Genomic DNA, 14,075 nt, shown 5'->3' on the forward strand with positions numbered 1-14,075 from the left:
AGTGTATCTCAGGTGGAAAAAAGGAGAGAGTTGGGGTTTATTTTATTTTTTAAAGTGGTTACAGATGGTGCCTGTTGCAGTGGTTTGCACGTGTGTGGGATCTTTCGTCTCAGACCTTTTTACTCTCATGAGAGGTTCAGTTCCTGAGGTCTGTGTAAGATGTACTGATGTAAGCAGTCAGCTTTCAGAAACACCCTTTTCCTTCAGAAGACATTGTTTTGGAGACCTACTACTATAAGTTTGTATCTCAGGCCCTGTTCTGCCTCTCTGCTCTATGGCTTAAATTTGTATACTGCTCCAGTAGAATTGAATTGTCATATAAAAGCATTTTTTGATTATATTAGAAATGTCTCATTAGCATGTGGTGCCTTTCTTGCAACATTATGCCTTGAAAAGCAAAGGAAAATCTGTTATGGAAAGTTGCCACTTTTGTTTAATGTCTTGAGAAGAACAAATTGATGTTCTCAGATGATCAGACTGTCCTCTAGTTCACAGGTTATGTAAGAGATTTGTACTGCCAAATTGACTTGGATTAGAATTTTCCTCAGTACTGCTGAATTCCTACCGTCCTTGCTCTTTCTGCATGCTTATTGGCTAGAGCTATTACTTACTACGTACAAGAAACATTTTGATGCAGATTTCTGAGAGAAATGAAGGGAAGCTATAAGAATATTTCTGTGCACGCAGCAGCCAAACAGATAAAAATTGAATAGAAACCACTGAAGAGTGTTTTTTTTTTGTGTGTGTGTGTGTGGTGTGTGTGTGTGTGTGCGTGTGCGCCCTGGCATTCTTCCCATCCTTCCCATTTGTTCCTCTGATTGATTTACCCAATTCTTACTGCTGCATCAGCTAGAGAAAGGACCACCCAGGTTAGTCATTTGGAGATACTGTTCCAAGGCATAAAGACTTTTAATTTTTACCTGGTTCTGTACTGGCTGGGCATCGCTCTACCCAGAGTACCTCAGGGCTGCCTTTGTATTATCAGTAAACACAAGAGTTATGTGCAAAAAATAAACAATAGCTTGAATTAAGCAGCTGCATGAAGTAACACAGTGGACTGTGTTACTATATTTTCCTAACAGAGCTCTACATTTCCCAGCCATGGAAACAACAGACCACAGTATGAGAAATTCATTATTCACTGAAAGACAGTAAGCCAAGAGAAGGAGAAAACTCCACATCAAAGGACTGTAAACTGTCTGTAGATGACAAGAAAGCCAGTGTAATTTTTCTTAGTGTCAGGGAGTAAAAAAGGCTTTCATGGTGGACATGAAATGTACAGTGAGAACTTCTGTACCTCTAATTGTTGTGCTAATTGTTCAGACAGTGCTATTGGAACTAAGCCATGATAATGCTTCTGAATTTCTTTCAGTACGGTTCTTTAGTGCCACTGCTGTATGCAAGTAGCATTTGGTTAATTGAAAGAGATTTGTTTATTGTTTACATGAAGAAGTTTTGTTTCCAGTGCCTTTGTGCCCACTGGTTGCTCAATACATATTACTAGAACTATCTTCACAGCGAGCAGTGGTTCGGCATGAGATCATGGTTGTGTCTCTTGCTTCCACTGGCTTACCAGTTCACTGGTTTAGGAAGGCTGCAAAGTGCAAAACTGTATACTGATAACAGGAAAACTGACCCTGAATTTCATTAGAGAATGGACACCGTTGTCACACTGCAGCTGAGGTTTGCTACTAAGCAAAAATATTCTTGCTATCCCCAACGGTAGAATTGGATGGACAATCTGATTAGGCGTGAGGACAGCCCTTGCAAATAAAGGCCAAATGTTTCTGTTAGTGAGGATTATAAATGTGCCCCACTGTGAAAAGCAGTTGGCTTTAAAGTAATTTCGCTCCTCCCAGACTTCTGCTTTTGTAGAAGAAGAAGTTATCATCTGAACTTCATCAGAAACTGATCTTTCATTAACTTTTATGGATGGAAGCTGCGGTTCACTTAACAGAATTTGCATGAGGCATACACGTGTTCATCATCTCTGTCTAACACCAGCAGAAGACCCAAATTCTCTGTTGATAAGGAGTGCTCATTTCACCCACGTCAGGGCAACAAGAGCGGATGTGATGAAGGAGCCTGGAAGGATTTGTTTGAAATCCTGCCAAAAAAACTGAAGGGAAAAGCTGAGGGAAGTCTTCTCCACATGGATATTGCTGATGAAGATTGTTTTCTGACGTGGTTCATCAGGACATTTCTGAAACTGAGTAAATAGCAAGTTCAGTTTTCGGGTGTCACAGAAGCGACTGCCAAGGTACCCAATTAAGCAGGCATTTCCAGACTAGATTTCAAATGGTAGAAAAGCCCAAGAAACTACTTCCTTCCTTAGCCTCTCTCTTCACACTGAAAGACAGAGACTGAACTTGGCAATGTTAGCAATTCATTAAGGCTGTTTTTCAGAGCAAAGCGTAAGTGCTTCCAGCAAATGCACTTACTATATGCCTGTCTGCCAGGTGGTATTGGGAAAACGAATGAGGTTTTTTTCCTGCCTCCTTGTAGTTACAATTAAATATAGCTATTGTTTAACTGTTTCAGGTCATATGCAAACACAGAACTCATAGTTGCAGTTTTTACTACTGGTTATTGGGTCTCTTCACATGTAGTTATAATGTGGTTATTAGGCCGTTTCACAGAAAATCATTCCTGGCCATTTGATTTCTGTTACTGCTTTTGCCGACATAAAGGTGAGAATTTTGTTTCTGTACATCCCAGGTTGTCACGAACACTGTTCTGATGTGTGCACTCCTGTTCACTAACACATCAGTGTCACCGGGCCGTGTGTGATAAAAGGCTTTCATGGCTGCTAGGGAGCTGGCATCTAGCCAACAACTCTTGGTTTTTGTTCTTGTTTGGTTTGCTCATGTCCAGAAATACGGCAGCTGGGTGCCAGGGAAAAGGTTTTGAAAGGCTCTTACATTTAAACAATTTAATAAAAAATTCAGATCCTCTTCCATATAAATCTGTATATGACAAAATCATGAGACTTGTTTGGAGGTGAATCTGTAGATTACCCAAGCTTAACTGTCGTGTATGAGCTGTGAAATGAAATTTTATAACAACTGCTCTATCATCAAGTGCCATATGCTCTTGCTTTATTCCTTCCTTTGTACTGGTAATGAAAAATCAATGCTTGATTGAGGGAGGGGATTGTAATACTTGCAACGGTAAAAGAGTGTGGTGCACGAATGCATGCTTCTGTCCTTGAGCACTTGTTAAGCATTAATTTTCCCTTACAGCAGCATGTGAGGTAGAAAAATAAGAGCCATTCAGCTGATTTGTCCAAGGCTGCCAAGGAAGCTTGTATCAGGTTGGGGTTAGAACTCATTTTAAAAAAGATGTGGCATATGTATATTGTTAGGAGGTCACTTCTGCCTGTGTCTTTGCTGTGTGTATTACTATATAGTCTACCATGTGTTCAGGGCAGAATATGATAAGAGTTTAACACAGGAGTTGATTAATTCAGAAACCAAATAGAGCATAGTTTTTATATGCTTTTTTTCCTATGTGTTCAAACAGTTTTCCATAAGACTGTATGTATATATTCACTTGTGTGCATGCAAGTTTTACCACCAGTACATAATACTTTGAGCTCTTTATATAAATTTGAGCTCTTTGTATAAAGATTTTTTCTTTTAACTGTTCAACTTTCAGTGCTGGTTAAATTTAGGCAGGGAACGTGATATTTATTTAACATTACATACATAAAACAAGATCAGTTTTACTTACTCTTATTTGGACACCTACAGGGTATGATATGTTCTTCCAATTGTACCAAAGTTTAAGGCATATCCAGGTTATAGGACAACATTTTATCAAGAAAATGAGTCAATAGGATTATTCTGCATTGAGGAGCACACAACTATATCTGAAAGTACAAAGCATCCCTCAGGACCTGTAGTGACTGGGAGTGGTGCAAACAGGTGGAACAAGCAGGATGTGGTGCAGTAGTCACGGTGTGGCACAGCAGTTTGGAGCATAGATCACGTGGGAGGGCACACAGGTAGGGTGCTGTCACTGTGTCACTTCCAGCAGTTTGCTCATGGCACCCACCCAGCAGAAAGCCATGTCCTCCTGTGGCCTCATTGGCCACAGTAGCTGACACAGCTACCCAGACCACTCCCGGGGGGCATGTAACCATCCAGGTCCCTTCCAGCTCAGGATATTCTATGACTGTATGTATTTCTGCTAGTGACTTTTAGAAATGGGCAAGTAATTGTCTTACTCTTTTTCCAGTGCTGTATGACTTCCAAAGGGCTATTTGTGGTAGCAGTGTGGCACATATTTTGCCATACCACTTAGGAATTTTATCTTGCACTCCAGCTCTGCCAGACAGAAAGGAGGGAGGATGGTGTAAAAACACACTGCATCAGTCCTGAGTCCTGTGGCTGTTCAGAAGATCAAATGTGGTTATTTGTGTGAAAATCTCATCTAAATACTGGAGTACCTTTGGAGATCTGTATTTAAGTTTATCTTATGTGGACTTTGTTAGTTGTTGCTTGGGATAAGTTGGTCTGTTTAATTTCTTAGGTGGGAATGAATAGGTCATTTTGGACTCCAGGTAGGCATTGTGTGGTGAACAGTGAGAAAACACTTTGTCTGCTCTTTGTTGTGTAGCTATGAATCAAATACTTGTGTCTGTCAGTGAGAGTTCTAGAAGGCTGCAAGGTGTTAACAAGAAGTGAGAGCAAAGCTGTGAAATAGCTGTTGCTCTTGTACGTATTCTCCAAGCATAACTCGACTGTACCACATATAGCAATCACTTCCTGGCAATTGTTTGAGAGTACTAACAGTAAAAACTACAGTTCAGAAGCTGTTTCCATTTAATAGTTGATCAGTGTGGGGAACTCTTCCTTGGATTTGGATCTTTGTGCAAGAATGGCACTGGTGCTCACCTTGCTGTCCATCAGCTCCGAGCAATGTCATGCGTATGTGTCTACAAAATGCTTGTTAAATGTTCAGCCTTAGTTTACTATCACAAAATCACAGAGGTTGTGACTGAGGTTGGAAGGGACCTCTGGAGGTTTTCAGGTCCAACCTAGTGTTCAAGCACAGCTACCTCAAGCAGGCTGCTCAGGAAATATTCTAAAATCCTTTTATGTCTCAACAAGAGTTCACTGGAGAATCATTCTTGTGAGCACAGCTCTGAAATGAACTGCTATTTTCAATAATCAGTAGTTAAATAAGTGTCAGTTAATCAAGAAAACCCCTATATCAGCCACTGTGTTTTTTATAAGAATAGGTTTTGTCTTATCTATCTCTTATCTCTATAGATAATATAATATCTTTTATCTCTAGAATGAAATTCATGGGGAAAGCCTGACTGAAGACAAGTTCCCCTTCTTTATCTTTAGAATTGGATACCTAGCAACCCTTAACAGGGAAGACTTTTATCCTGCTTAGGTAGCTTCTCAGACAGCCTGTTGCTTTCTGAGGATCTCATCCTTCAGCACACAACACCACGCAGCCTTTTGTGCAGGAGAACTACAGTGCCCACCTCAAATACCACTGTGCATGACTTAGCCTAACAAGGAAGCACTGGAGCACCAAAGTCTCTTGCAGAGCCAGCTGCAAATGACTTCACCAAGGTCACTGCATCAGTGTCATTAGCTGAATCAGCTTCAGGGGCTGACTCAGAACGTCACCTGAACTCTCTCAGAAGGAAACAAAGGGAAAAGACCAGGACCGTGCAGCTATTCAGGATATTAATACCAACCACTACTATTAGATATTGGGAAGTATGTATAGTGATTCTACAACCTCTGGGCAAAGCAATATATTTCAGAGCCTTACCACTGCTTGGTGAGCTGCTCTTAAACTAGAGGGATAAAAATGGGAGCTTGTAAACCCCATTACTACTGCCAGTACTTGTGAAGTAATGCTGAGATGGTCCTGCTGCACTACAGGTACGTTCCATTTAAATAGGGCATTAGGAACACCTGGTACTGCTAGCATAAGCCAGTGAAGTACATGTCTCACATTATGTGACTCAGCTGTGCTTGAACTCCTTTTCTTTTCCTCACTAGCCCGGTCTGCAGGTAAGTCAGCACCCATTTGTTTTAATCCGTCTAGTTTATAAATGTAGTTAGTTATGGTCTTCTGAAGTCAGTATATGTAAAATTCTGCTTTTTCTGTGAGACATCTGTCAACCAAAACAAAGAGATCCTATTTGACTAGTATGATCAATTTTTAGTGCATTATCAGGCACAATTATCACAATATACTTCTTTTTTTTACTAATTATACAATCACTTTATAATTACCACAATTATAAAGCAGTCTCTGATATCTGTGAGCTGCAGTTCAGAGCACGGTAGAAATACAATAGGATCACTGACAAATTTATTTTTATTTTTGGCTCTTTATTTTTGTTTGGTTGTTTTGTTCTGCTTTCAGGTGTAGGGGGTTTGCTCATTATATGATAACCTTTAATTGTTCAACAGAAAAGAGCGTTCCTCACTTGCAGAATTTTTTTTTTCCTGTCTGAAAAGACTGATTAGTCTGAAAGTTATAGGTATTCCTTGCTTTGCTTACAAAGCTAATTTGGCAAACATAGCAAGTGACCAGCAGGGCCATCAGCAGCTGTCAGTAAAATCAGTGTGCTTGATGTTAGATCTTAACTACACAGATCACAGAATCTACCCTTCATACAGCCCTTAGCTCTCTGCCAAGTCCCTCCCCGCTGAGAAGTCTGGGCAATAGGAAAATATTTGCAGCATGCTTATGAGGCTATTTCAGTTCAGGCTGAAGTGCCAACTCCTCAATTGAGCACCTTTCACAGTGAGCACCCTCCTGCCTATATCAGCCTGTGGATGATGGCAAGTGTTCTTTCACACAGTCTGATGGGAAAACAGGGTTAGAAAAGAGAATATTTCCATTTTATGAAAAACTACTGTCATGAAATGACTGCAAATAACTACACAAAGTATAACAACATCCTATTATGTAAGCTCTAATTTTCTACAAAAATATGTATATATTTTGACATCACCATCATTGTTTTTGTTACTGGTATAAGCAAACTACAGGTTATCTGCACTGTTCCTGTTGTCTGTAATAGAGCCTTGCCAGCTGTGGGTAGGAGAAGGCACTCACAGAACTTGGAATAGAGAAGGACCTTCATTTATGCACTTGGCAGCTGTGCTGTTCTGCAGTTTAGGAGACACAGCAGATTTTCATTTCTGAAAGGAAGCAAAATGCTACTGCAGCATCAACTCTTTTTAATTTCTATAGCTAGGAATTTAACTTGATTTTAATAAGTAGTAAAACATTACTTTTAAATTCTGCATGTTTAGTGCTGTAGTTGAACTCCAGTGTGCAGCTAAATGTAGCATAGCACTAGTCAGGAAGAAAAAAATAAAGAAACACCAAGAAATACCAGTTATCTTTTTCTACTATAGGAAAATATAAACATTATAAATCTGAATAAGTATGTTGAATAAGTGCTTGTCTACATCGAAAAGTTGTCTTCCTGATGAGCAAAAAGAAGACAATGTAGAGACTACATTGATTACTAATCAATGAGAAGAAAACTTTTTGGGTGAAATAACAAATACATGAAAATAGAGAAGAAGATAACATCAACTGTTCAAATCAGGAATTTCCATCTATTGAATTAAATCATAATTAAAATAGTGGTTCAAATGATTAAATAAGTCTTCTTTGAGACACGGCTCATACAGGTCTGCATTGAGACATAGTAGGATTTTTGTTAAAGCGGAAAGCAGGCAGTTATATTTTTTTACATTGCAAATGATACAAACTGCCAGAGATTAACGTGGAATAAGTGTTGGAGCTATAAAAAGGGAAAAGTTTAGGTAAGCAGCACTTGTATAGACAAAGTGAGCAGCTGAGGAAAAATTAAAGAGTTCTACTGGAGAGAAAATAATTTCTAACGAATATAGCGGGGGTCTCAGTTGTGGAAGGATTTCAAGATTAATCCAGTGAGTGTAAAACTTGGATTAAGTTTGTCTGACTATGGGTAGAGATACTACCTTTATGTAGAGCAGTGGCTGTTCTGTATCCAACAGCAGATTATCTACAATTGCTCACTGATTTTGCTGTATGCGCTACATGTGATATTATTGACTTTTGTTTTACTCAAGCAATTAGCTGAAATTAGTCTCTGCAAGGATACCTGCAAGGTCTGGAAAAAAAGAAATGGTAGTTATCCAGCTGCAGTGAAAAGTCAGAAATCACAGACTCATCAGCCTAACTTTGTCCCATGGAGAGTTTTGGAGTAAAACACTGAAGAATCAATACATGTGAGTGCTGAGATAAGGCACTGATAACAGTCCACCCACAAGCTCCCCACAGTAATCTGTCATTAGATGAACCAGTCTAATTTTCTTGTTTAAGAGAATAACTAGCTTGGCAAGAAAGGAAGAAACAGTAGCATATATACAGAAAATAACCACCATGCAGCAATACAGAATGTTTGTGAGAGCAAAGTATTTTACCAAATACATCTGAGTCAACTGAATAGCATCATTCTAGGCTCTGGTGACAGAGCTGTCACATTTTAAAGAGGGGAAGTAATTGTTATGCTCTATTTGATCCTTTTAAGCACAGATGGAAAATTCTGATGGCAGATTTTAGAGAACGCAAAGCAAAGCTAGAGGAATGAGTTTGTTCACTTAAAAAAGAGAAGGTTACACGAAGAGGTTTTAACAATTTTCCAACGCATGAATGGTTATTAGCAAAATGTAGTGCTTAGCTGGTCTTCATCCTTAAAATAGTAGAAGATTTCATATGTTACGCATATATGCTCTTTGCTGTGAATTAGGCTGATTGGTTTTCATCATTCTACTATGTAAGGTGCTAAAATAATTTACATAGGCATGCTGTAAAATTGTCTTCATTGGAACTTTTCAAGAAAATGGACAAGTACCTTTGTGGTTGGTCTAAACACTCTTTAGCTGACGTTCATGCAAGTGAAGCCTGGAGGCTGAACAAGGAGAAGCCTTATTGAGGAGGTGGAAGCTGTGCTGTGAAACGTGTGACAGAAACCCAGCTGAGACAAGAGCCTGCTTGAAGAACTGTAGACTGGCCGGTCAACTGGAGAGAATGCCAGGCCTGTTTAGAAAGGTGGGATTTGTCTGAGCAAATACAGATACAAATGCTATAAGGGTATATGCATGGGCTAGTCAGCCTAGTCTCCCTATACATTCACTGGACTATTGTGTTCTTGCCATTTTCCATTTTCCCTTGTGGTGATTCATCACACCAACTGAAAGTTAGATGCCAAGTCTGAGTTAATCACCTTGTGTTCCCTTTAGAATCATAGAATCAGAACTGTAGAATCGTATGAGTTGGAAGTCACCCTGAGAGGTTGTCTAGTCCAACTCTCCTGCACTGAACAGGGACATCTACAGCTACATCAAGTCGCTCAGAGGCCTGTCCAGCCTGACCTTGAATATCTTCAGGGACGGCACATGCACCACCTCCCTGGGCAGCCTGTGCCAGTGCTTCACCGCTCTTATTATAAAAAACCTTCTTCCTAATGTCCAGTCTAGATCACCCCTCTTTTAATTTGAAACCATTTCCCCATGTCCTATCACAACATATCCTCCCAAAGATTCTGTGCCCTTCTTTCTTACAGCCCCCCTTTAGATAAAGGCCACTCTTGGGTCTCCCAGGATTGTTCTCTTCTGCAGGCTGAACAGCCTCATCTCTCTCAACCTGTCCTTATGGGGGTATTCCATCCTTTGGAGCGTTTTTGTGGCCTTTCTCTGGACACACTGCAGCAGATCCATGTCTCTTTCCCCTGACCATCAGTGAAGAGAAAAAATCTATTTCCAGGGTGTGATTCATCTCATATTAGATGTGCATGTGATACTTTTTCCCCTGTAATGGCTCCTGCAGGCTGGTAGCATGTGACATAACTGACCCTCTGTAGCTGCCTCAGAAGATGACTTTGTAATTACCCCATGGTCGAAATGCAGGCACCTAGTAGAGCCTTAAATGAGGATCTCAGGGGAGTCTTCATACTGAACTTTTAAACCCTCTAGGAATTTTCCTCACTTCCCCTTCTCATTCCCTACCTGGCTTGAGAAATTAAAAAAAAAAAAAAAAAAGTGCCTTTTGGAAGGGAGGAAGGGATAGGGAGAGATGTATAGAAAATGAAAGCATGTGACGGACGGATATTTAGATGGTAATGCCCCACTTTGTGCAGGTTTCTGTTGTCAGCTAGCCAATGAAATCAGCTGGCAGCAGGCTCTGGGAATGGATTTCTAATATGTTGTCTGTTACCTCTTCTGAACTTTGAAGCCGAACATATTAATGAATATCGCTTAATCACAAAACAGGCCAGGTACCATAAACAGGAGTTCCTTTTGCTATTAATATTGTATCTGCATCTACTTAGCAAGGATGAGATAACATATTATGGCATAACTTGCAGAACTTAAAGGCTAATCAAAGTGATAAAGAATGAGAAGTGATGTGCAAGAAGTTCCTAGAAATTTTATCTGTGATCTCCTGATTTGGTGGGACTGTTTGTGTGCCCACTGAGGATCAGAGTGCACTGCAACTACCCGGGCAGCACCACAAATTCACTGCTGTGACAACAGCGAGCAGTTCTGTTATGCATAGCAAAATAGTATCAGACATCCAGGTATACAGAGCTAATAAAGTATTTAGACATCTTTATGAGCAGTATACTGTGAAACTGCTCTTCCAATCATTTCTGTTGAAGAAATTTGGATACAGTGGATGAGCAATAGATCGTACACAGAGTAACGTGAGGTGATAAGTAATCACATCTGCACCAGTTACCAAGCTTTGGAGTTTCAAATAGCTATTCACGTATGCAGAAACATTCACATAGAGAAATGTTTGTTTAAACCACGTTGTATTTTATATGTGACAAAGGTTTTCCTCTAGAAAAAGATATCCTGTTTCCTTCTGATGCATTTCTACAGAAAATCATCTCATATCCACTCAGCAAGGATCAACACTCAGCAAGGATCAAGGCAGGTAATAATGTCTTTGTTTAAGCAGAATTTCTCAATCAATTTTCATGTTATCTCGTGATAAAATTATTTTTGCTGACATTCTATATGCCTTTCCCCTTTTAAAATTTGGGGCTGTTTTTTTTTTTTTTTTTTTTTTTGGACAGCCTCTGGCGTGATGGGAATACCGATTCTGTCGAGTCTTTGGGAAATGTCGTGGCACAGAGCATAAATTACCCAGCACAGTGAGACAAAGGCATTAGCAATACCCAATAGTTCCAAGTGAATCAGTCCTCCAAAGTACGAAGCTGATTTAAAAATCATACCATTTTATCACAAGCCATTTTGAGGGGAGGGACTTGGCCTTGTTTTTGAGGTCTTAGGACTCAGGTTTTTCTACCTTGCTCTGTAGTGTTCGAAACAGTTAACTGACATTTTAGCTTTTGTTCATTGGCCTTTTTTAAGATGAAAGCTGATAGCTTCATAGATCTCTGGAAATTGAAGCCAACAGATTGCGTGTCGGGAAATCTATGCAACTGTGAGCAGCACTGAGATCCTACCTTCTCCTCAACTCAATAAAAACCCAGAAAGGGCAAAAACATCTGTTTTTCATATTTGATTTTCACTTTTTGGAATAAATCCTGGAATAAATGTAACTGTGATGTTCAGCTCCAGCTCAGTTTCCACTGCTGAAATGAAACAGTTTCTGCTCATTTCAGCAAGAGCTGGAGCAGAACTTCTTGGGCAGTTCTCTTTTTCACATCTCTATATTCAGAAAACAATTCAGCTCTCTGTGGCAGTTTGCTAACTCATTTTAAACACGAAGAACATAATGGGGAAAATAATTTTAATGTCACAACTAAACAGACAAACATGCCTCAATTTAACTTCCTTTCAGGTCAATAGAAACTTTCCATTAACTTTGCTGGGCATTGAACCAAGTCAGATAAATCAAGCTGAAAATCTGAATGGAATCTAAATAAAACTGACGGCCTGGAGTGAGATCCCGGGTAATAAGCTTAATGTATTGCCAACCCCAAATTCAGAAGGCATGTGTGTGGCATTCAAAAGCAATCTAGGCAGAGTGCGTCAAAGTGTGTGGAGGAATCATTCTGTTGTTGAAAGCATAAGTGGGTAGACTTTAAATATAGCAGCAAGCCAAACCTGGATTAAATCATTGAGCATATTTTTAGGCTCTTTAATGTGTAAAAAGTACTAGATACCACTTTTGACCAGGTTATTGTTGCAAGAAGTAATTCTCCATGAATCCCATGGAGGTAATATCTGCAACTCTGTTGGCAGTCTGTAGCACATTCAATCAAAAATGACTTGAAGCAGAACTTCTGTAATGTTAGCAATAACTACATTGAAACAGAGTTTGTGAATACATAAATGACACTTATTAAGACTGGCTTCTGTCAATGACACTGCATAGGGCTGCATTTGGCAAGCAGTAAAGATAAAGTGTAGTAGTTGTACACAGGCAGCCTATTTGCTTTGTCCTAGTGTCACTCAGATACGTTACTCACAGCTTTCCTAATTTCAGGCTGACACACTTTTGTGTTTCCTACACCCTTACTTTTGAAGAATTAGTTGAGGAGATTTTTGTAATGCTGTATGATTCTGGAGCAGATGAGATCTGGATAACATGGAACTGTTAATCCCAGTCCTTGCCTCCAACACGTCTGATTCCATCCAGAGTACCCTCCAGCATGGTCCAGTATCTTCCACTGAGACTTTTCTTGCTGTGTTTTCAAAAGCCTGATGGCCATGTTTCACTGCCTCACTTAGTCTTCAGTTTTCTTTCCCTCTCTACTGCTTCTGATGTGTTCCCTTACCCTTGACTGCAATGTTCTTCCCTGAGGCTTAGTCATCTTATTGCCTCCTGTGCTGCCAGGGAAATCAGCTCACCCAGTTTGCTCTTGGGATTCTTCTTCATGAGTCTTCTATTCAAGCCCATCTCTGGTTACTTTTCTTTTGGCCTTTACGTCCTTGTTCATGACAGCACTACTCACTTGTATAGATTCAGCTGACATCTTATTTGTTAGCCAGAGATCTCTTCCAGACACCACAGGAGCAGAAGTGGTTTTACAGATGAAGATGGAAATGGCAACACTTATTCTGTGAGATCCTTTATAGAAGCAATGTTTCAATAGCAAACAAATGGATTTTTCAACCTCTAAACTAGCTGAATGCTTCAAGAAAATGCAAAAGCCAACATGTTGCCATAAATGCCATCACTGCTAGCATGCCAGAAGAGGAATAGGTAAAACTCAGGGCTCAAAAAGTTGTTCATATCTCTCCAAGGGATATACACAGAACTTTGGTGAGTCCTAGGTCATGAACAAGTTACCATGGCGTAGCAAAATATGGTAGCAGTCCAGAAGCAGCACTTTAACCCTGTGGCAACTATCAGGTTTGGTGGCGAGTTGATCTTTTTGGATGTTTGAAACACTTCTGCACAGCTCTAGTTAAACGTGCTATGTAGTAATATTAGGATTATACTCATTGCCTTTGAGAGTCTGCTGAGTGAAGAGAGCCTCACTACAGCTGGCCTTGCTGCTCCTGCCAGTGCTGCTGTGCACAGCTCATCAAAGCTGGAGCTGGGCTGGAGTCATGCAGCCAGCAGACCTGTGCTGATGAGCAGCACCCAAGGGAGTGCACCAGAGACTTTTATGCGCCTTTCCACAGACCTCAGTGTAGAACACAGCTGAATGTGCTGACTTCTTGATCTCCTGCAGCACCAAAGACTTCACAAGGCACAAGCTCCTTTTTGCTGTTAGTTCTGTCGGTACGATCTTGTGTTTGATTTATATCACAGGAATTTCACAGTGCAGCGAGGCTCTTTCACATGACTGGGCTTTCTCTCTCCACTTGCAGTTCTCTTTTCAATCGTTACTTTTCAGCTAGAAGTACTTACCTGCTGTCAGCCTTTGTGCCGTGGCAGGATCAGAATGCTTTCTTTGTATAATGCCTTGGCCAGCCTGAGTCTCCTCATGGATTTTGAGTCTCTGTTTTTTCTCACATTTCACTTCCTTCAAAGCTGTGGTTTGGACGAGGCTATTTCTGCTATTCCATCATTGTTCTCTGTGAATTGCAGTTGGTACTGGAAATGTTTAT

The sequence above is a fragment of the Gallus gallus genome, chromosome 3 (genome assembly GCF_016699485.2).
Source record: "Gallus gallus isolate bGalGal1 chromosome 3, bGalGal1.mat.broiler.GRCg7b, whole genome shotgun sequence".
Taxonomy (NCBI): Eukaryota; Metazoa; Chordata; class Aves; order Galliformes; family Phasianidae; genus Gallus; species Gallus gallus.